This window comes from Hipposideros armiger, unplaced genomic scaffold, assembly GCF_001890085.2.
Source record: "Hipposideros armiger isolate ML-2016 unplaced genomic scaffold, ASM189008v1 scaffold_24, whole genome shotgun sequence".
NCBI classification, from domain to species: Eukaryota; Metazoa; Chordata; class Mammalia; order Chiroptera; family Hipposideridae; genus Hipposideros; species Hipposideros armiger.
The window spans coordinates 959,182-983,009 of record NW_017731374.1 but is presented as its reverse complement, the minus strand read 5'-3'; the positions used below and the strand labels follow the sequence as shown (position 1 = coordinate 983,009).

The following is a 23,828-nucleotide window of genomic DNA, read 5'->3' as shown; positions in this document are numbered from 1 at the left end:
AGACTCCTCAAAGCGGAACTCCAGGCAGTCTTCACCAATCAATCAAAATTGGCCCAAGAAATTGAAGTGATTTGCCAACACTGTTGTAGTGGAATAAGCATAGACGGCCAAGGCAGGAAACTGAAATTCCATTCCAGGCCTCACTAACGAACTTCTTACATTGTGGACTTTGGACGTTTCACTTTAGCCTCTCCAGAGCTGCAAAATGAAGGGTTTGGACACAATGACTTCATAGGGCTATTCTAGCCTGGGATTTCATTTCTTTGAATATAGCTAGTGACTTGACATCATGGCACAGGACAGTCCTTCCCCTTTGGATCCCATCTTCTCCTGTTCTTTGTAGTTGACACTGCTGCGTACCCATGTATCAAACTTTAGAATGTGCTCCCAGGCTACGTCTGGATCCTCAAGGCGGCACCCCGGCATTTTATTTATAAAACTGGGATCCAGTATCATTGCCAACATGCAGTGGCTTGAATTCTGAGAGCTGGATACCCTGGAGTCATTATCAACTTTCAAAATAGGCAGAACATTCGCTCAGCTGAACAGAAAGACACTTCAAGATTTATAATAATTTTGGATTTACATACACATACGATAGTCATGAAAAGACAGAGAAAGTTTCCAGAGTGGTCTGGTGAGAGAACAACCTCAACCACCTTCTTACCACCCTACACCCATTTTTCTTTTGTACTAAATCAGTAATGGTCAATGAGCCTTATGCAACTGCCTCCTCTCATGCTAAGGCAGGCCAACAAACCAGCATCTTGGGTATGAGTTACCTCTTGATTATTATTCAGTAAAATACAAACTAGTCAAGTCTGTTGCTTTCTTTAAAATAGGCATGACACATCTTTCAGGCTAGTTGGAGCATACTTTACCTTTTCCTGAGGAAAACAAAAGCCTCCGTCTATCTAGATGAGAAAACATCCAAAGAGCAAATCATCACAACTCATGACTCTCTCTGGTCTTCAAGTGGTTTATGTAAGGGTAGGGGTGGAGGTAGGAACAGAAAAGGCTTATGCATCAGACAGGTCCCAAAACACCAAGCGGCCTTCAAAATGAGTCCCATGTGCAGGACAGCCAATTCAAGTTGTTCTTGATCTACAGTCTGGATGGTAGCATGAGCTCTGCACCGTAGGCCTCAAGGCTGACCTAATGCCATTGCTGCTGGGGCCGTTGGAACAGGACAGATCCTTTGCACAGTGATCTGAGTCACTTCTGACCAACATCTCAGGGTTAATAAGGTCACATGTTGGGGCTGCTACTTAAAGCCTTGGAGGCACTTCAACCTCTTAACTTGGGTAAGCATTCGAAGCCTAGTAGGTAGTGTCCAACTCCTCAAAATAACTTTGAAGAGACTATCTTCCATTCTTGGAGCTTCTGAGCATGCCAAGGACATGACCATGAGTTCTTAGGCCATGACCACTGTTTTCTGTTACTAATAAATTACTGGCAAGAAGAGGAATGTCTTTAACTTTCTACTCAATTGTTTCTTCTACCTCTAAAATAACATTCTTCTCATTCCCTATGAAACTTTTAAAGTTCAAAGGAAGATTGAGAAAGAACATCAAATATCTTTAACAATATTTGTTCTGCAGCCACTTTCGTTAAATGCATGCAGGGTTTCTTGTGGTCGTAGTGGTGATAGGTGTTTTGGGGATAGACAGCACATAAAGAAAAAATTTCCCTGCATTTTCTTAGGAAGCCAGCGTGTGATCTGCCAAGTTTTACAAGGGGACCATTTTCCTTTCTGATGTGATTAATGCAAAAAACATCCTAAAAAGGTGATGTTGAACACACACAGTTCTTTGAGCAGCGTCTTCTCTCGAAGTTACTTCTTATCTCTTCAGGCAAAGTTTACTTAGCTGGTTCAGTCGCTCATTCATCCAATTACTACACATTGAAGATCAACTACTTATCAGGCACACTATTAGGCCCCAGATCAGGGTGATCCTGTAGTCAAGGTCATTCTGATTCACAAATGGGTCAGCTAGCTGTGGCCCAAAATCAGAGGAAACAGCTTCAACCAGGCCAGGCAGGCAGCCATATGGAGTAAGTCCTCTGTCAACAAGTGCATCTCTTTATTGTTAATAGAAAGAAAACAAACAAACAAATCCAGAAGCTAGCTGGGTGGATCAGTAGCAATTCCTTTGTATGTAGAAATCAACATAATATAACTTCCCTTTGTTTCTGCCAAAGGTATTAGTATGAAAACCTGCATCCAATTTAATTGATGAATGACAGATATTCTGCCAACATTGTCTCCATGGTGGGAGCAAGGTGACAGGGCAGTGGGGGATGGTGGTGGTAGAGCATAGTAAGTAACCTGCCACTAAGATGACATTTCCCAAACCTAAATCACTTGGTATACAGTACCCTGAAGGTGCCCTGGAGGTACTGAATTCCTGGGGAAGAAAAGACGAAAGCCTACTCCATAGCTCAAATTATCAGCAGCTACAAATATCAAGTTCTGACAGCATCTCTTTTCCTTTCCCTACTTCCTGCGTGTGAGACATTACATACAGCACAGTGGCTGCTTCTTCCTCTACTGCCGGCCTCATGATACTGAATTCCCAAGAACAGTGGTTCCTTAATCCTGCTTCTAGGGTCCCACCCTAGACCTACTGAATCATTCTCCTGTGGAAGAACCTAAAAAATCTATTTTTAATAACCTCCTTTTTGTTTCTAAGTTCTAAAACGATTCTGAAGATCAGCCTGGCTTAGAAATCACTGTCCCATACCATAATTACGGTGGGTTGTTTTTTTTTATTAATTAATTTGAAAGGAACTGTCCACCCCATCCCACCTCACCCCACACACTTGTGGTTCCTCAAAGAGTCTCTTTATAAGTAACGAAGAGAACAGAGCAGCTTCCTCCCCCACCACCCAAATATCAAGCAATTAGCAGACTAGACCCACAGATTCTTCGCATTCTGACGCGGTTAAAATAAACACGGCGTGTCTGGTGCAAAGTTTGCTCAGCAGCCCCCAGGATTGTGTGGGCTCCCTGATCCATCTGAAAGAACAAGGCTGCTGATTCCAGGTAAAATGATAAATAAGTCAAATGAGCCTCAGTCTTAGACCCTGGACTCCATCCAAACTTCAGACAAAAAGATTTACTAATCCCTTGTTGGCAATACAAAATTAATAATACAAAAACAAAATCACCTGCCATTAGCCAAATCTAATCTAATCATTCCTCGCAGTAATGATTCTACCCAGGGTACTTCAACATCCAACTTGGCCTCACATGCGCAAGAAATGAACGAACGATGCCGGCCTTACGTACAAGAGTACAAGGCACGTTGGGAAAATGCAACTCCTTAGAATGAATGGGCTGGCATGAAATGTGAGGATTAAAATCAGAATCAGTAAACAAACAGGGCCATGAAGAGACGTCTTCATTTTCCATCCACATACTACTTACTCTTCTGCCCTCATTGGACCAAATATGGTCTCTGCTTCAGAAAGGCTCCGACTTTCCTGCTATTATCCTCCTCTTGCTTTAACACATACTTTATATTAGAATGCGTTCCAGGAAGCATATGGCAATAGAACTAGGTCAACCATTAACCAAATAACAGGAAACTGCTCTGCAGCGCACACCCTTCAAAAGCTTGCTTAATGAGCTGGCTCTTCAGAATATGTCCTTCAGTGAGGTTGGAACTAACAGGATCCATGGGTTTCTTTAATGCAGCAAGGTCACCTCATACCTAGAAGGCTTCTGCACATACTAGACTTTCAGTAGGTCTAAATCATTCCATTGAAATGTTCAAGAACTAAGGTCAAAGGTGAAGAAGGATGTTTTCTGAACCTGCCTGACAATCTTCAAAGAACCTGACTATTGTCCTGGTTCCATTGCTTCATTTTTTCAATTTTGTTAAATTGATAGGAAACACTGCATGCTTGCCTTTTCTTTCTCTAACGTTTTTCCCCTGTATTCCTTGAGGCCTCCATGCCACCAATTTACCCCATGACATACATGCAACAATCCATTTCGACTTAACAGGTCCAATAAAGTCTTGGGAAAAGATGTCTTCCTTTTTCATATAAAACTGCAAATCAGCTTCCTCCAAAACCACCAGCCTTGAACTGCTGAGTATTCCTGAACTTGAAGTTTTCCTCTCCAAACAAAGTTTCAGACTCAGTTCTAGGAAACCTAACTTTACAATGCCCTGAAGAGTCATTCAGCATCATACTAGTAAACGACCAACAATCACACCCTCCTTGGCTTCTTTAACCTAGACTGCAAATCTGACATTCGTACTTCCAAAAAATATTTAATACGGATTGTAGAACGGGGCAGTTTCCTTTGATGAAGAACTTACATTAACTCTCACTTTAAAATTAAATTGTCTGTGCCAAATCTCTACTTACTAACGTTGAATGCTGAGTGACTAGTGCTATCTGGAGTAGCAATCACTGTTTAGAAGAAACTAAGAGATAATGTCCGGTTTCAGAAATCCAGATGTATTTAGGGAAGGTATTTAGGAGCAATAAGACCTTTTAGAAAGTGCTGGATTTGGTTACTGGCTCAGCACATATTTATTGACTGTGTACAGTTGCCCCAGGCGCTATGCAAGGCACTGATGGATGAGGGGCCCTGCACCTGACTTTCTGTAGCTTCTAGCGTAGTCCCATTCAGTAACTGATCAGGGGACACACCAGTGGTTGGCCTTTAAAGGTTTGATGGGGCTAAATTTTAACTAAGACCTTTTCCCCTGAAATCAGTCAACGAGGCTTCATTGAGCACTGACATAAGGAATGGCACACGGGGCTAGCAGTCAAAGAAGAGAGGCTTCTAAGAGTCATTCATATCGTTCAGTCTTTGGGATTGTCGATACCCAAGTACCTCCCATCTGTGCCATTCTTGAGAACTGTCAGGTTTCTCTTTTTAAAAAGTTCATCGTATAACCATAATCAAAACAAACAAACAACAAAAAACCCCCACAGAATGTCATCTAAGGAATTTAATAAATAATCTATTGTAGAATGTTCAAGATAGTGCAAACAGAAGTGAAGGTACTTTTCTTCCCCTTTACCAGATTTTGGAGTCACGTTTCATGGAGGAGCATGTGGCCTTTTAAAAGTCACCACATAATAAAAGATGTTGTTTAGCCCCTAACGGCATAAAGTTAAGTGTCTATCAATCCCACCAGCACAAGCTTCAAGGAGCCCCCTCACAGGGATTGCATGTGGACTCAAGTGTATTCTGATACCTAATCAGAGAGTCCCTGTTTAACAGTGCCCTGTCTATAATAAGCGTTTTATAAAAACTTAAGGACGGGACAAAAGGGAATTTTTATGTGCCCACTGTCAGACTCTGCACCAGAGAGTAACATTCATGACCTCATTTATTCCCCACAAGAAGCTTACAAAGTGGATTTTTTTTTCCAGATAAGGAAACTGAGGATCAGAGATTAAATTATTCACTCAAAGTCACACAGCTACAGGCTCTGATGTCTATGTTCTTTCCACTACATACCATGGCCCTTACTGCCAAGGTCTTCCCGGGCCTCCCAACACTGATAGCAAAGGGTTCTCCTATATGTGGTCTCTGTGCTACAGTCAAGTGTTCCTTCTGAGTATGAGAGCATGCTACTGCTCTCAACACAATCTCCAGGCCCCTTGAGAGATGGTCCAATGTTTCTCAGAGTGCCTAAACACTGATGATGGAACAAGGTCAGGCCAGTTCCTAAGATACAAAGCAAGATGAACTCAGTGGGTCCTCCTGCCAATTGCCCTTGTCTTACTCATCTGCTAGAGCATGCCAAGGCCTGCCTGGAATGACGCAGACACTGGTCAGCATGGGTGATTCTATACCCCTCCAGATTGCTACAAAATAAAAGCTTGGTACTGAGACAGGCTGGCTCCTTGAAAACCCACCAACATTGTTTCATAGGAATCACACTTGTTAAAGAGACCATTTGCATCTGTCAATCTCAGCGTTAAACCCAGGAGGTACATACAGAGTAAAGCAGAAGTCGAAAGGTAAAAGGTCTAGGAATCTGTGGACCCAATCCATCTTGGAAGTCAAAGTCCTTATATTTCTGGCTGGCCATTCATTTTAAAGTCACAAAGGAGCCAAAACGTTTTATTTTCTCTTCTACTGAAGTTCTAACTAGAACCACATTTAAACAGAGAAATAAAGATGAATATCATAGTTATGAAAGGCCCAACTTATGCCATTAATAAAAATGAACCCCCAAAACCACTCTACTCTTAGCATCTCCACCAAACCAACCCCAGAAAGGCAGGATTGCTGAAATTTAGAGCTACTTAACATAAACAAACACGAAGTCCACACTTGGGTTAGGAGATGTGGCTAATTTTAGATGACTATCTGATGAAACGGAGCCTGGACTTCTCCCTGGCTTAATGCCTACATTTAACCAACTCCACCTCAAATTTTTCTCAACTATGGAAAACAAGTGGTAAGGTAGCTGAAAGAAGGAATTCATTCCTGCGCTGTGAGGTCTTCACAAACTGTCTGGTCTGCTCCACGGGTTGATGCTGCGAGGAATTCAGCATTTAGGAACATCTGATGCTAGTCAGGCTTTGCAGTGTTTCCACTGATCGGCATCTGAGAGTATTCATTCAAGAGAGGCAGTGAAAATCCTCCTGAGCAGGCAGCAGAAATTGAGAGGGCTCTTGGTGATCAAGTGCCACTCCGTTGGTCCCATCCCTAGGAAAGCTCTGGAATACTCCATGTCTTGAATGCATACAGAACGTAGTCTTAGATGTTAGAAACAAGTCAGATATCACGTTCAACTTGTATAAGAATCCACTTTTCCAAGAGTCAGTGACTTGCTTGCTCTTTCTCTCTTGTTCTCCCTGTATTACAGCTGGGAAGTCCACTGAATGTCCAGCCAAGGGTACTTGTGAATTTCCTCCCCTCTCACACCGGGAGGACCTGGTTCCAGCCTGGTGGCTAGATGTACTTGCTCATCAGTCTGCAGGTTTAACAAGGGAAAACAATTGACCCCTCGAATTGCAGAAGAGCTTTCTTTCCAGGAGAACTAGACAATCCTTGATGGCTCTCTCCAGTTACATAGCAATTATGTAATTGCTAAGCTTCTACGGAATCACTGGAACCATTCTGCAGCCTTCTACTGACTACAGCTGCAGCACAATGTTCCGAGATGATTGCAGCCTTTGAACGGATGACCGGTCTCAAATCTGAGCACAAAGGGATGTACAAAGGGATTCCATCTCAAGCACAAAGATGCTCCTGCCTAACGAAGCCCTTTCTCCTCCTCCCAGTCTGTGCAGCTAACTCTGGCCTTTTCCCGCCCTGCATGTGTGCGGAACGTGGTTCACTCCGTTTATGCTGACAGGTTCCAAAAGAGGCAGAAAGTCAGCTGAAGTTTTGCCACGGACCACGCACAAGGTAATCACTGAACACATAACGTCGGAGCTCCAGAAGAGGACAAGATGCAAGGGGGGCGGGAAGCATCTCTCTAGGCTTCCTGCACTGGCATGAAACGAGTGCTTCCCTTCCTCCTGCCAGCCCCAATCCTTCATGTTGACATTACACATCCTGTACTGGAGATCCACCCCCATGCTGCCGCTTGCCCAGCTGAATTATCTCCTGCGTCACAGCGGTGGTAACAGAACTGCTGGCTCGGCAGACCTGAAAGCACCATTTCAATGCCTAATGCATTCAACAACTGGACGTTATTACCAGGGCATCGGGGCTGGTTTGTGGCCCTCTCAGCAGCCATGCTGTACTCAACCTAACCTTCTGCTAACCAGATGGTCGGGTTGCCTCTTGGGACCAAACCATTAAACTTGACTTTATTAAATGCTATCAAAATGTGGGGGACAGTTTACAGTAGTGTGTCTGGTTCATCTCCAACAGGGTTGTTAAGATGAAAATGACCTAAAAATAACTGGAAACTCTACTTCACACCAACAGAGAACAAGATATTTCGGAGTAAATATTTAAACGATCTGCCAGATTACGTACCCTAGCAGCACTGACTACACGGTTAGCCAATTTCTTGTAAATATGTACAAACAAAAACACAGAAATGCATGCAACCAAAGAGGAATCCTTTTCCCACTGCTTTCCTCCATAGGTCACCATCTCCCAGCTCCAAGCTATTTAAATGAGGCAAAGGACATCCATCTCCACCATAAGCACTCTAATTACCAAAACAAAGAGCCTAACACAACTGAGAGATCCCACATCCTCTGGGTTTAACCACCTAGGCACACTGCGGGCATACCAGGTACTCAAAAGGCGCTCAATACATGTTTTGATGAATGAATAGATGAATGGGCATATATTTCTTAAATATAACAATTCAAAAGTCCCTTTTTTAAATTGAAACACTAAATTCTTTCCAACTCTATCATCAGCCTAACACCGCTAAACCGGCGTGCAAAGCCAGGCAGCAGATGAATGGCGAGGAGCAAGCCTCTGAACCAGAGGCACTGGATGGCCGCTAACTGATCATTGCAAATGAACTGCAGAGGTGGCCCTTTATTGGGTACCTGGCAGGGTGCTGGGTGCTTTACATACATTATGCCTCTTCACCTTCACCAGAGAGAGAATGCCCTTTTAAAGACAAACTGGAGGCTAGGAGCAAATTAGGAGCTTGACCCAAATTAAGCCAATCATTTTCCTACCACTTTGTAGTCACAGGTTGAGTAAGGATCCTACAATTTGTAAAGAACTGAACACTTGGGAAGGTGGCACTCCCAAATACGTCCCTTACCTAAATCTCAAGGAGGCTGGAAAAATCTTTCCATACCCAGAGCTTTGCAGGCATCCCAGGAAGCCCTAACTTCAGTTCCTACTGTTCCTCCCATATTTCTTATTCTTTTGAGGGCCTTCCATATTATTATAACCACTACCATGCCCAAAGTTACTCCTCCTCTCCTTTAGTTTTGGGGTCCACCCTGTGAGGCCAAAAATCTCTCATTTGAAATCATCCTAGAGATCTGAACACCAATAATAAATGAATAGTCTCTTTTTCTCTCCTCTTCAAATGTCTCTGGACACCATTTTAAAGTGGTGACTATAATGTCTCTTATAATTTAAAAAAAATGCCACTGACACTATCTCTGGAAATTTTCAAAATGTGAAAATAAATAAATCTTCTTAGGGAATCTGCTTTTAGAAGTGAAAAAAAGATTTAAAATAAACACATACACACACCACCAGGCTTGATTTAAAATAAACACACACCACCACCACCACCACCACCACCACCACCACCACCACCACGTTATCACCAAAGAGGCCACTGTTGAATGTTCTTCTGACTTGGAGCAAACCAGGTTAGGTAAGTCTTGTTAGGCCCTACCAACATGATTCCACATTTTGAAATATCATCTCCCCTTAAGGCACTCTAAAATTAGCCTCCTTACCCCTGAGATCTCAAAGCATCTGATATTACAGAACATTAGTAAGCCCAAGTGGACATGGACTACTAAAATAAACATTTGCACAGAGAAGACCAAAGCAATTCTAAGCAAGACCACAGGACAGTCCTCGAACTGGCTCATCTAAATGAGTGAAGCCACAAAGAGACATCCAACCTTTATACAAAAGAGCACACACAGCCAGTATTTTCATTACAATAAGTATAATTTTCTTAGACATATCATTTTTTTGCCAGAATGATGCCAGACAATAGAAACAGCAATAACATCTTTCTTCCAAAAGGCCCACAGAAGTTCACGGTGATTAAAAATTGTCCCCCAACGAGCCTCCAGGGAATTACTCTGCAAGGTTGGGACAGGCTTTGTTACCATGTAAGTGTCCTTGTCCAAGAGGACATGACAGCATCCTCAGGTTGTTTACAAGCCTGTATTAAACGCACACACATCAGATATGGAGTGCTGCGGGGTCCACAGCCAGGCTGACCAGTGGCTTACAATCTGGAAAAGTCGACCTCTGAGTGGGCAATAGTGATGAGCACCGCTCATCAGTTAAGGCAGACACAGCACAAAGTTAATCAGGCAGGATTCAAAACACCGCGTTTAAGACCAAGGACAAAATAATTCACATCTGGCAAAGCTCTGGGAGATCCCGACCTGAGTTTCTCTACCAGTGAGGAGGGAAGAAACTATCAGTTTTCGAGTGCCCATTTATCAACCAGGACCCTTATACACATAACATTTTTTAGTTCTTATGTCAGTTCTACAGATTCATATTATTATCCCCATTTTATTGGGTAGGAAAGCGTGGGGATAGAGAAGTGACTTATTCAAGGACACACATCTAGGAACAGACAGAGACAAATTTCATCCTGTGCTTGTTGCGTCCCAAAGAGGATGCTCCACCCATTACACACACTTTCTTAATGAAGACCCCTGCACAAAGAACTGCCTGTTCACCCAGAAATTCTCAGAAATTTGCACTCCTGAGGTTTCAGCAAAAAATAAGCGTCTCTCCCAGAGGATATACATACAGTTGACCCTTGAAGGGGGCAAGGGGCGCCAACCGCCTGCACAGTTGAAGATTCACGTATAACTTAAACCAACCCCTCAGCTTACGCAGATTCCCAACCGCGGATGTTAAATATATATAAATATATATATATATATATATATATATTTACATATTTATACACACACACATATATTTATACACACATACACCCATATATATATATATATATATATGTATATATTTATACACACATACACCCATATATATACTCGCACGATAGCCAAGTTCCTAGCTGTTCCTCAGACAGTTCAACTACATTGAAGTTTAGCCATGGTATGCAAATTTTAAGTGCATTATTTTCCCATACAACTGCATGTCAGAAAGGAAAGGCTGCCAAGTGACAATCTGGCCTAGTGATTCAGTGTCACACTAACATACCCACTTCTGATACAGGTTGTTGTTAGTATTTCCTAGAAATCATGGGCTTCATTTGGGGGATAAACAGTAAACAGTGTCCCCGGCAATGGCATGTTCTTTTTATTCTAGAATGCACTGACAGCAAATGTCATGAATGTGGGGGGAAAGAAAGGGGGTAAAATAAAAGTGAAAAGCTCTAGCTCTGTATTCCTCAGACCTTAACGATTATGTATCTAAAACACAGATGACTCTCTTTTTCATTTTAAAACTAGGCCTTATAAAGTAAAAGATCTATTCAAATGAATCACATTAACTCTACTGAACAGGTTTCATGAGCTGAGGAAAAACACAATCTAGCCAATTTTTTATTTTTATGGTTCAAGATTCCCATTTGCTGGTTTATTAATGTTTTGCAGTTATATCTGACTCTTAGAAAGTTAAGAATTTTCTATAGACAACAAGGTATACTATATGTGTACTCGTGTGCTCGTAGATAAAATGATATCGCCACCATCCTTTTGACTAAAATGGGGTAAAGATGATGGAAGGTGTCAAGAAGGGGAAAAGAACAGGCACGAACAAACTGGGAACATGGGGAGATCACCGTTCAGAAGCTGCTTCAAAAAAACATCACTAACACTTACCTGTGCTGGGGTCAATTTTGATAATTGTAGTTGACGCCTAGAAACGGGGTTATGAATATAATTATATGAAGCAGCGACTGGGCAATCACAACCTAATTAAGCCCACTGACTAGATCATCTTGCTTTTCCCCCTAATCATCACATAACATTTAACACTTGCTAATTTCAGGACCTATGGGTGATGTTCATTCATATTAACAAGCTACAGCCACCGGTCAAAAAACGAATGGGTGAGGTATTCCGGCACTTGAGTCAACCAAGGGGGAAAGATGAATTTCAGGGACAGCTGACATCTGTTCTTCAATACCACTTCACTTCTCCGCCCCCCAAAATTACTAATTAGAGGCAAAGCCACGGGAGAAGGAAAAAAAAAAAAACGCATGAGAATTTCCATACAAGTTCTGGATACAATTCTGCTTTCTTAAACACACACAAGTTTCTGTGATCTATACAATGTCCTTTGTTCACACTGCAATGGAATCTGTCTTTGAAGAGGTGATTTTCTCTTCTGGTCAGTAAAATGCAGGATTCTTCCACCAGACCTTAGCACCTAACTTGATACGTTTGCCTCCTGGACATGCACTGAGGCTTCCTCTCCTACTCCCCTTTCACAATGACTGTATTCTCAAATTCAACGTCCTATTCCCAATGAGATGTGCTGCACACACAAAGATACTAGACCCAATTTACCTTCACTTTCTGCAAAGCCCCTGAGGGTCGCCTGGGTCAATTTCTCTTCAAAGAATTAAGAGGAAGGTTGAAGAAACGCATTAAGGACTGGTCTTTGAGACAGGCTGGTCTGAGGGAGTCTATTGCATGTCTAGGCACCACTGATGCTACCCTAAGGCTGAGTAGAGTGAGTCCCTATTGCTCTTAAATTAGAAATTCCACCTGAAGAACCACATGCTTCCATAGAGTTCAGTTTTATTCTCTTCTACTATGTAGTTTGTTATTTTTTTGAGCCCTTTTCCCATTAAAAGCTTTTATCTCAGAAAACAATGGTTTTGATAAGTTTGGTAGATAATGATATGGCTGACAGGTAAAAATGGGTGACTCTGTGACCTCCCCTTTGTACACTTTACAAAGAGGATACATGTTTATCCTCCTCCTGCTAAGGCTTTGGGAATGAGTCTGTCTGGGGATGAAGGACCATCATAGCAAAGTTAGGATTTTATAGAACCACCACTAGTTGCTTCGAGATTAAAGAGTCTAGTCAGCAATTATTGCCTAATTCCGGGTCTTACAGAAAAGCTGCTGTCCTGGATATCTTAGGGAAATTGGGACCCGTTCCATCTCCCTTAGTTCAGCTTGTTACTCTTTTAAGGGCATTTGTGGGCATCCATGAGCAGCAGCTTCCTTACTGTACTGTGATGTTTGAGGGGGAGGCAAATAAAACCAACACATTCATCATGTCGCCATGATCTAAACAGAGCACATGGCGATCGCTACAGGGCATGGGGGACACTTGCGCCCATGCTTTGAAGAGGATCAGCACTATTTTCCAAAAATGACCATTAGACAGTGGAACTAATTTTCAAGCAGGTCTGTGTGTCTTTTGAAAAACATTTCTTGTACTTACAGTAACCAGACCCAACATAGGGCACTGAGACTTTCAAAGGGGGCCATAGGAAGAAAAAAAGTAAGACACCTTCTCTACTTAAAAAAAAAAAAAAAGTCTGACAGCACATCTTTTTGCCATCACGGGTAGGTGCTCTTTTTAAATATCCATGTGTATAACTACTTTCCACTACCGACCTTGATACAATATAAATTTCTCTAAATTTCCCCTACATTGTCTCTTGCTTTTTTCTTTTTTTTTTCCCCCCACCATCTCCTCTGTAACTCAGAACACAAAGTAGGTACTCTTGAGTTAAACACACTTTTGTCAAGCTATGACAATGTGTTATATCTCTCATATTAACTAATATATTACAATTAATTTTCCATTATGCTCAGCTATCCTTCCAGAACACCGGGATATACTCCTGGCATAAGCAACTGGAAGAGATAAACCATCAGGAACATAAGCTATTAGCATGCTAAGTAACCCAGGCCAGTTCCCACCAGTCGAGAGCCAGGAGTTGGTTCTCACGTGTGTGAATCCTGGATCTCCCATTTCTTAGCTCCATGACCTTGGGGAAACGACCTACCCAAACCTCAGTTTTCTCTACCATATGAACAGTCCCTGGTTCATATTAAATGTTAAACAAACATTACCTAGCATTAATATGAACTATGAGTCACTCCAGGAGGGGAAATAGCATTTCGTTGAAGGTCTATGTGATAGTCCCACTCTATAGAGGAGCTGGCAGAGCTTTTTGATGAAGCAATCATATTTATTCGACTTACAGATGGTATTTTTACCCAATATCAGAAGGGACCGCATTAAATTGACACAGAAGGGACAGAGGTTCTTGCAGCTGAATTCTGACATCTAAATAAAAATGGTGTCTCTTCCATTCAACCCCCCCTTCCCAGTTATCATTATTAAAGAATAGTTAACAGTCTTCAGAGAAGACCATTTAAGATAGGAACCACTGAAAAGATTCTGGGTGATAAGTACTTGTTATTGAAATCTTTACATAATCTCTAGCTGGTATCTATTTTGGGCCATCTTCAGTCTGCAATCCAGCATTCAAATTTTACACCACATGAAGGATCCCAAATCAGGTCCAATCTGAGCTGGGTGATTGATGCTCAGTTGCTGACTAACTGGTCACAACACAGAGGGATGATGTAATTAGGGATCAGAATGGCTAAACATTCTGGACAATGGCCTTATTTTGGATTTTAAAATGCCAGGATTGGGTTGACAGAGCAGCGTGTGACGCCTGGCTGAAGCAAATGGCGTAATCCCAAACTGGACACCAGGTAGCTGTCACGGTCCAATCCTTTCCCTTCTGAAATACGCATGACTTTGTTCTTCATTTCTTCTAACACCCAGCGCGTAGGAAGAGAAGCTCTATGGATAACTTTAGAGAGGACTATCACATTTTCTGCCCATTAATAATGCAGCTATTTTCTGCTGTGCTCTAGTCTCTACTTCATTCATTTTCCAGGAAAATCTCCACCTAGGCCTACTTAACCAGCTCCTTCAGGTTTCCATCTGTCCTTTACCCGAAAAGCTGTATTTATAACTCAGAAGTCACATAAATTGTTTTCTAAGCCCAATTCTATTTTTTTTACAATAAGAACTAACCAAAGAATGTGGGTCTGAGCACTGGTCTTCATATTTCACATGCAATAGGTACCAAATTACAAGGTCTTTTTCCACTGGCTCTATTGTTTTCTTAAAAGCCAGGCCTTTCTTCTTCCTGTCAGCTCTTCCCAGTGGACAGACCTCTTCTATTTGGACTTGTCAATCATTCCCCTGCCTGTCTTCCTTCTCCCATCCAAGCAGTCTCTCCTTCCCAGCAAATTTCCACCACATAATTATGGCAATGCCTTAGCCTACTTTTTTGTTAGCTTAACAACCCTGTCTATTTTCTACTTATGCTGATGCTACTGTTTGCTTTTCTGACGGGCTAATCCGTGTATCCTTTCAAGGCCTAACTTCCCCTACCATGATAGCAGCTGGAGCTCTAATTCATAGGTGCCTTCCAAAGCTTTTCATTAGCAATAGAAATGAGATGGTTTAGAAACCCATTTCTTAATCTGCAGGTGAGTATTGGAACCTTTGTGCAGCAAACATCTTTCAAGTATCCCACATTGTGCCACTGCACAATTATTTTCTGTGTAATAAATACAAGGTTATAAGCACGTTTGTAGCGTCAAAGGGAGAATGGTCCCTCAGAGAGAATCAGCTCCCAGCCCGCCCTGCCTCTGGCATTTTCCAGCTCAAGAAGGAAGCACTCAGCTGACATGAGCAAAATTGAAGAATACTGTTCTTAAATCTGAACAGGGAAGAGAATTCCCAAATTTGAAGGCCTTAGCTCATGTTCTGGTTCAACTGGCCAGACGAGGGCTTACGGAGCAAGTTTGGCCTTCCCCAGCTGGGCTGTGTGGCAGCTAAGCCTCTCCACAAATCCTGGGCTTAATTACTTCTGACACAGTTGTCTCGCCTGGGCCTCCAGCTCCTTTTGTGCAGATTCAAACCAATCTGAAACCAAAGGCAAGACCTTGCTTACTCGTCTTGGACAAATGCTTAATTTCCTACTAAGTGATCCTAAAACATTTAAATCAGGTTCCATGGATTCTTAGTAGAATTCTCCCCATCTTTCCTTACATGGTCTTTGTGAAAGACTACATGAAAAGCCTGGCAAATAACTTTCTGAATTAAGCAATCTTCATCTCAAGTGTTTATTTTTGAACAAATAAGTACCCACAAACCTTCCCTTTATCCCCAAGATCAGGCTCTGCTCTTTGAATGAAGTTTGGGGTTAAGATGTGGACAGGCACAGCAAAAGTGTTTTATTAATATCCAGAAGCAACATGCAATGAACTGAACAAGCAAACACACAAAAGCAAGAAAATCAATACCAAAATACCCATGACCTGGCACAAAAAGAAACCTTCCATCCAAGAATAACTCCAGAAAAAATGTCTCCAGCTAGGAATTAGGCAAGAATGCTTTGAAGACACCAAGTAAGTAATCTGCTCACCAGAATGAAAAGACAATACATTCACAGGTGACCATACTGGTACCCTCCTACCCCAACACCACTCTACCTCTTGTCTTTCCAAACCCTGAAAAAAACAACTGTGTGTTGGAGCCTCACATCCAAAGACAAAATCTCCTATAGGCTTCAACTGCTGACAAGGGAACCCTTAAAAAGTAGATAAATTTTGTGATAGTGTTTCCAAGCAGAAAATGTAAATCTTTGCAAAGCACTTCCAATTGACTTTCTATTTATCAGTGTGTGCAGTTCTCAAGATACAAAGTTCAAGGGGACAAAAGATTCAAAAGAGCTTCCTAGTAAACTGCAAACACAATCTAAATTCATAAAAATCCATTTTCCTTCACTTGGAAACTTCTCCTCCTGGGTCTTATAAATCTAGGAGACAGATCAATTTAGGATTATCTTCTCTCCGATGTCCAACCCCCACCCCCCCAATTTTTTTTCCTTCCTTCAGTACTGGCATGCAAACCATGCTGTTTTAACTTCTTTCCTGTTCTCCCAGTTCTTCTGGAACATTTTATTTTCGACAGTCAACTCATTTGGAGGAGTGCCACACTGAGGTTCAACTGTTTATAGCGTTAACTGTGTTTCTGCCAGAAGTCCACATCCAGCACTACCTTCTCCAGACTGCCTCCTGGATTAAGATTTATGCTTTAGTTTGGAAGAGGCTTAGAAAATGTGGAAACTTCCAAACATCAGTCTTCTTTGCAAAATTACTTATGCTTGTCCAAGAGGAATCAGAGATGGAAACCCATTTCACCCTTCCTGAAGGACTGACCCATCTCTTGCCCATGGTTAAATGTTGCTCATTTGTGAAAAAGTCATTTTAAGGATGACTTCATGTATATGGGGAATGGGAAATAGCTAAGCCATTGGTCCTCAAGAGAGAATTGGGCTCCTAGAAGATACATGGAGGGAACATTTTTGGATGGGTTTGGAACATTGAAAAATCACCGGTAATTGTTTTAGACTGGATTTCACTCTCTTGGACATTCATCAGTATTACAAAATGGCATCTCTGAAAGAAGCCAATTTAAATCTGTACCATGTTGCAAAACAGATCCTCAGAGACCAATTGTGGGCACTTTTGTAAGTTGCAATTGACCCAGACAAACTTCCAAAGAAGGGCATTTGAAAAGGACTACCAAGCCCTGGGTGACAGAACTACAGAGGAGAGGAGGACAAAGAAAAGCACCGCTACAAACCCAAAAGCTAAAATTTGACTGAGAGTCACACGAACAAAATTGGCCTCTGGAGTGTATCACTTTTATACATGAAACCATGCTCAGCCCTTGGTCCCCCAACATGTTAAATCCAACCAACAAAAATCAATTCTCCTGCCCCACTAGTGATTACAGAGTTTGTGGAGCTGGTGTTTCACAAACCGCTACAATCATGTGCACTGGGGCAGCAGAAAGGGCACTGGGTTGGGAGTCAGCCGACCTGAGTTCTAGGCCTGGCTTTGTTACAGCTGAACTTTCTGACCTTGGGCAAGTCACTTCAAGTCTTGGTGCCAGTTTCCTCTTCAGTAAAATGCAGGGGGAGGGGGGAGATTTGAAGTTCATGATCTCTTTCTAAGGCACAAAACAATTAGAGGTTCTGAATGGTGAAGATGAAGTACATAATATGCATCATTTATGGTGTACCTCTTAGTCAACTTTGAAATGATTTTTATGTGAATTTCTACTTGTGAAATAGTATTTTTGTCCATCACCCCAAAACCTCAGCTTCATATCTGTGTTCCCTGCAGTTCTTTTCATATTATAATAAATGCCTCTTTTCTTTTCCTTTCTTATTTTTTTAAGCAACCTTCCCCAAACTAAGACTTGTGCTATTAAAAGAGCTTAGAACTTCCCATTTCCTTGCTAGGGCTAAAATTAAACTGTCCACTCCTTAGGGCCCAACATCACATCTGCCAGATGTCTTGGCATATCACACAAGAAGAGGAATTTTCTTCTAGCGTTATCTCCTCTCCTCTCCATTTTCTCATCATCAATTAATAGGTCACCAGCTAATGTTTCTCAAAGCCACCAACTTCATAAGTATGTGAACCTCACCAAAGATACTCACTTACACACACACACACACACACACACACACACACACTGACCGAGGCTGACTATTTTTTTTCCAGTTCACTAGATTTTAGCAATAGACCCTGGAAACATTTTCCCCCACTTCTTTTGAATTTCCTTCGTTTCCATGTACCAATCATCCAATTATACACTCATGTCAGATCCTTTGCAATCTGAGTTCATTATTTATATATTTCCTAATTTGTGAGTGTGGCATTGTGAAATAGCACCTCTGTTCTCCAGTCATCAACTTGAAACATTCAATACAGCTTTGTCAATGCTCTGTCCCATGAGGCAGTGAACTGTAAGTCTGATACAGACACACACCACAAAGAAGATAAGTAAGGCTACCTTAACCAAAAAAACGCAACACCAGGAAAGAATTCAAGATAGACTAGACCCTATTAAACTCCATCACACAGAAAACAGAAGTCTTTCCCAAGGCAACTTTACCATTCTTTTCTTTCAGGAAAACTGACCACAAGTACTCTAAAGTCCATTAGTAGAGTTGGATTTCTTTTCCCTACTGTCTTCTGGAAGACTCATTAGAAGATTTTATATATATATATAATTTTAAATTTTGTGTCTAAAAGTTGTCTCTAACTCCAAAGAGTTGGGGGGGGGAGGACAAGTCCTCAGGGAATGTGATCAATGAATTAGATAAGACATAAATCTAATTTGAGAGATTATGGACTGAGAAGTTCCAACAAGAATCTTTTTTTATGACTATGCATCATAGCTCACACATATTTTTCCAGAATGATTCTCCTTGTGATATACTAGAGCTATGGCAAATATCTGCATAACGTGCCTCATCAACTTGAAGTCTCAAAAACAAAAAGGATCTCTGAATTGACATCAAATGAGAATGTTCAACTTGACACTTTTTATTTCTCTCATAGTGGTTTATTCGAGATACTTGTCCCATTTTGAATGTGTATGTCTAGAAATATACAAGAAACCATGTATTTAATATTATGGTACTTCTCATGTTGATGAAGGGTATCAGAGATGGGATGGGTCTCAGAACATATTCTCAAACTCCAGAGTACCTCGTAGACACCTAATTTTTTCCCTCCAGAATGCTCAACTCTAAGACTGTCTATAAAGACATTAAAATGTTTGGATGCAGAGTAAAAAAATGTGGTAAGTCAAAATGCTGGACTAGCAACCAGTCTGTCAGATTCCCCCCATCCCCACTGAAATAAGTAATCAAGCAGTTGTCCTGGTTATTAACAACAATGAAAAAAGATACCATGGACGTTTGCTTCAAGACTAACATCTAATGTATTTACATTTACACAAACATATATGGTAAATTAGAAATAACTCCTTATCCCATTGCATTTGAACTTCCTAGTCTGAACATGTAGCATCCATATATGCATTAACAAATTTAACATTGATGATACTCCACTTAAGAGCCAAAGTAACAGTATCAAAAGGTAACATTTAAAAATGAATAATAAAAGGTCTGATTCCAAGTAAGATTTGTCAAGTGCTCTTGGAGAGGCCTAGGTTTTGAATATGAAGCAGAGATCTGAAGTATTTTAAAATGAGCATACACATCAACTGAAAATCTTGAAAACCATACATCTTCGTCTGCAAAAACCAGGTTTTACTTCACTGACCATGGACAATTATCAGCTAAAGAACCACGTGTTTCCCCCTCTCCTTTCATACCCCTCAGAAGAACAATAACCCTCAATTAATGATACAACAGTTTGGTTTGAAAAATGTGATGTTGTCATAGACAGCATTGTGCATTTACTGAATGACACTGCTACCAGCTACTCAACAGAATATAATTGCATCAGGAATCAAAAACCACTTCTATATGCACAAAAATACTGTAGACATAAGGAACTTTACACACACACAAATCTGACACATAATGAGAAAGCAAAGCAAGAAAAAGGCTGGTATAAGTCGCTCACCAATGTGTTCCTTATTTCTGTTGAAGCTGGTACCTTTCTATATTTCTCCTTGGTTGAAAATAAGGTCTAATCAGCCTCCTCACAATATATTAATTGGTTCTGAATCTCCTCCAAGTTTTCATTCCACTGTAGAGCCTTCCTTGCCTATCTTCAATAGTCCATCTAAAATTCTTCCAACACCTTCCTTCATCCTCAAGATGGCTACCTTACCTAATGGAAAAGCAACATCTTCATGGTTGGCTTTTTATAAAATCATCAAGCATTTCAGGATTTAGTTCTTTACTTGGACCAATTACATATATTCTCTAGAACTAATCTGTGAAGAACTCCAACAATCAATGTGTGTGGACTGGGGAAGGAATGGGTCCTTTCTTCAAATCATGCTCACAAAATGTCTTCCTATAAGACTAATAAATTCCTCCCAATTAAAAAGGTGAAGATACCTGGGCATAAGGTTTTCTCAACTGACATAATATTTTAAAAATTTGTTTCCATAGTGACATTGTTAAGAAGACATCTGATATTTCTAAAGACTTACAGTACTTGAGAACACAGGAAAAAAAATAGCAGAATGGAAGGGAAGGGGGAAAACAAAGGAACTAAAAGAAGGCCTAATACAGAAATGGAACAACCTGAAGAGAAATGGAGAGAAGGAGAAACTGGTGTCAAGAGTTCCTCTGAGATCTTGCAGGATTTGTTGTTGGGCTTTTTTTTTTCCTCCCAGAGGTCAACCCAAACCAGACAATAAAGTCATGCAATGCATCAAAACATGATGATAACCAAGCCCCAGAACTCCAAAATCTCAGCTTAGGGCCACCACCATCTTCACAATGGGGGAATAACATTTCCTGGTGACTTTCAGGAGACCTGGAACAGTTTAAAGTTGTGTGAAGACCTCAGTGGAAAATGTTTTAAGGTTTTGCCTTGCCTTTCCTGAACGAGGTCAAAACCCTTCAGGTCCACTCAAAAGGGAAAAAAAAAAATCCAAAAGTTTACTTTAAAATGGAAACAAACATCTCAATAACTTGTGAAAGCACTCCTTTGGTGGGAGAATAATCTGGGCAGCCCTTAATAGCCCCTCATTTCCTTGCATAATGAATAGACAGTGAGGAACCACCATAAGATTTCCCCCAGGAAAGGGAGAAGGAGAAGGCAGGCAAGCCTCCTCCTCCAGCCATCACCAACAGAGCTTCAAAATGGAGACATCCATAATTTTATAAACACTTCTCATCTCAGCTTTGTCTCCTGGAAACCCGCTCTCCTCCATTTTCTGGTGGAGTTACAACATGACACGGCTTACCTGACTCAGTTCCCAGCTCTCAACCAAACTAGTCACTTCCTCCAAACCCTGCAAGCCACCTCCAGAAACAAAACCAAAGCAAACCAAACAGCCAACACAGACACTCAGACACAGCCCCCGGGAGCCCTGGGAGAAAGCCCCAACTGGTTGGTCTTTTCCCATCCCAGACGCGTGCTTAAAAATGAAACTTTTTTTTTTTTTTAGTAGGGGAGGAATATAAAAGGAACTCCGGGCAGCCTCCCTCCCTCTCCGTAGGTTAGAAGCTACAATGAAAAGAAAATGAGGGTTCCTTCAGGAATGGTGAAAAGCCTGGAGAATGAACGTGAGAAGGAGCTTTGTGTTTTGGAGTCTGGACTGGAACCAAAGCAGACAGCTTGCAAATGGAGGACAGGGAGATAAAGAAAGGGAAAGAGAGGGGCTGCTCCAATGAGGGGCGGCTGCGGCTTCCCCTCGTGCCTGGAAGGAGGGCAGACCCCTGGGAACTGCACTAGGAGTGAGCCGACCCCCTAGACCCCTGCCTTCTTTTCTCCCTTCCTCACAGGAGAGCCAAGCGTGTGTAATGGCTTCTCCTCTCCAGAAACCGTTGTCCTCCTCCACCAGACGCTTCTGAACCCCTAGCCTGGAGACAGCTCCTCAGCTGCTCCTGAACCTGCGCCCCCAACCCGGCCCGTGCCCCCTCCCCCCGTCCCCCGCTCCTAGCCTCTGTCCTCACCAGCGGCACCAGCAACAGCACCAGCAGCCACCCCCGACACATCCCGAGCCCGCATCCCAACTTCGGAGAGACAGAAAGAGAGAGAGAGGGAGAGAGAGAGAGAGAGAGAGCCAAATACCTGAGGAAAAGGAGGGGGGTGCCAATCCGCACGGCTTTGCCATCGGGCTGGGGACAGGCAGACAGAGGGGGTAAGGAAGGAGAGGGACAGAGAAAGAAAGAGGTCAACCGGCTCAGGTCGGGGCGGCTCGGAGCGCTCCCTCTCGCTCCCGGCTCAGGGCTCCTCGCCTCCCGCCCTCCGCCCCCCTCTCTGTCCCTACTCCTGTCCCCACGCTCAGAGCATCCGTCCTAAGCCTCCAGCTCTCTTCTCACTCATCTTTCATTTCTCTTCTCTCCATACAACTACACGAAATTAATTAAGCCACAGCGCTCCGCTCCCCCCCCCCCCCCGAAGGAGCAGCCAGCAGGAAAAGCACAGCCACCTCGCAGCCACCACCACCACCTTCTCCTCCTCTTCCTCCCTCGCTTCTCCTCCTCCTCCTCTCCCTCCTCCCCCTCCCGCTCTCCCTCCTCCCCCTCCTCCTCCTCCTCCTCTTGCTCGCTTCTTCTCCTCTTCCAACAGCCAGTCCAAGCAGGGGACTTCCTCTCCTCCCGCACCTCCAACCCTCCTCGGCCGAATGAATGAGCGCGTTTGTGCCTCCGCCGCCCCGCGCTCTCCTCCCCGGAGCACTCGGACCACCCCGAGGTGGCCGTTAATTGCAGTAACTTACAGAAGAAGCGTCCCGGCGCCGGGAGGTGTTTCGGGTTCTGCAGCCCCAGCGCCTCCTTATCCTCTTTCTCTTCCTCCTCTTCCTGCTCGGGTTATTGTTGTGGAAGTTGTTTGGGAGTCTCATGTGCTTCTGCCGGGTCTCAGCAATGGAGGATCGCCATCTTCCCTGCCTTCCTCGGCTCCTCAGACTCGCTGCAGCTGCAGATGACCTGAGATATCCGTCTCTCTCTCCCTCTCCCTCCCTCCCTCTCACTCTCTCCCCTCTCTCTCTCCTCTTCTCTCTCCTCTCCTCCCTCTCCCTCGCGCGCTCTCTCTCTCTCCCTCCCTCTGTGTCTCTCTCTGAATAATGAGCAACCAGAGGGAGAGAGAAAGCAAGACAGAAAGAGAGAACGAAGACAATCTTCTCCTGCCACACAAAACGCCGGAGCACCAGGGGGTGCGCGAAGCCTTTCTAATAACAACAACAACGTGCAGGAGAGAGGAAGAAAAAAGAAAGAAAGAAAGAAAGGAGGAAAGGGCTGGGTGGGGGGAAAGGGAAGAATTATCCAAGAGCTGGAGAAGAGCAGGAGGAGAAGCTGGAGGAGATGCTGAGGCTGCGGCCGCTGTCCCCCCTTCACCCCCCCCCCGCTGAACCCCAGAAGGAGGCAAGGTGGTTGCAAAGTTAAGGCTGGGACATTGTCTTTGTCACTCAGAGCAACACAGAGCCAGACCAGTGAGATGCAGGAGGAGGAGGTGGCGGCGGCGGCGGAGGAGGTGGTGGTGGAGGAGGAGGAGGAGGAGGAAGAGGAGGAGAAGGAGGCAGAGGAGGAGGAGAAGGGGAAGAGGGAGATGAGATGAATAAAGACCTGCGGAGAAGGCGGCGCGAGGAGCGCGGCGGCCGGGCTGAGGCGTGCGCGCTCGCGTCCCGGAGGCGCCGGGCAGCCCTGGCCGGCGGAGGAAGCCCCCAGCGA

General features: G+C 43.1%; 1 protein-coding gene across 1 annotated transcript in view; it reads right to left on the bottom strand.

Moving 5' to 3' along the window:
* The window catches only part of ZNF462 (zinc finger protein 462), a 131,873-nt gene extending 108,720 nt beyond the window's left edge, over nt 1-23,153 (bottom strand). Inside the window, exon 1 of the mRNA XM_019635821.1 lies at nt 22,880-23,153. The gene's annotated coding sequence lies outside the window, so the exon portion shown is untranslated. The remainder of the gene's footprint in view (nt 1-22,879) is intronic.
* Nucleotides 23,154-23,828: the final 675 nt, after the last annotated feature.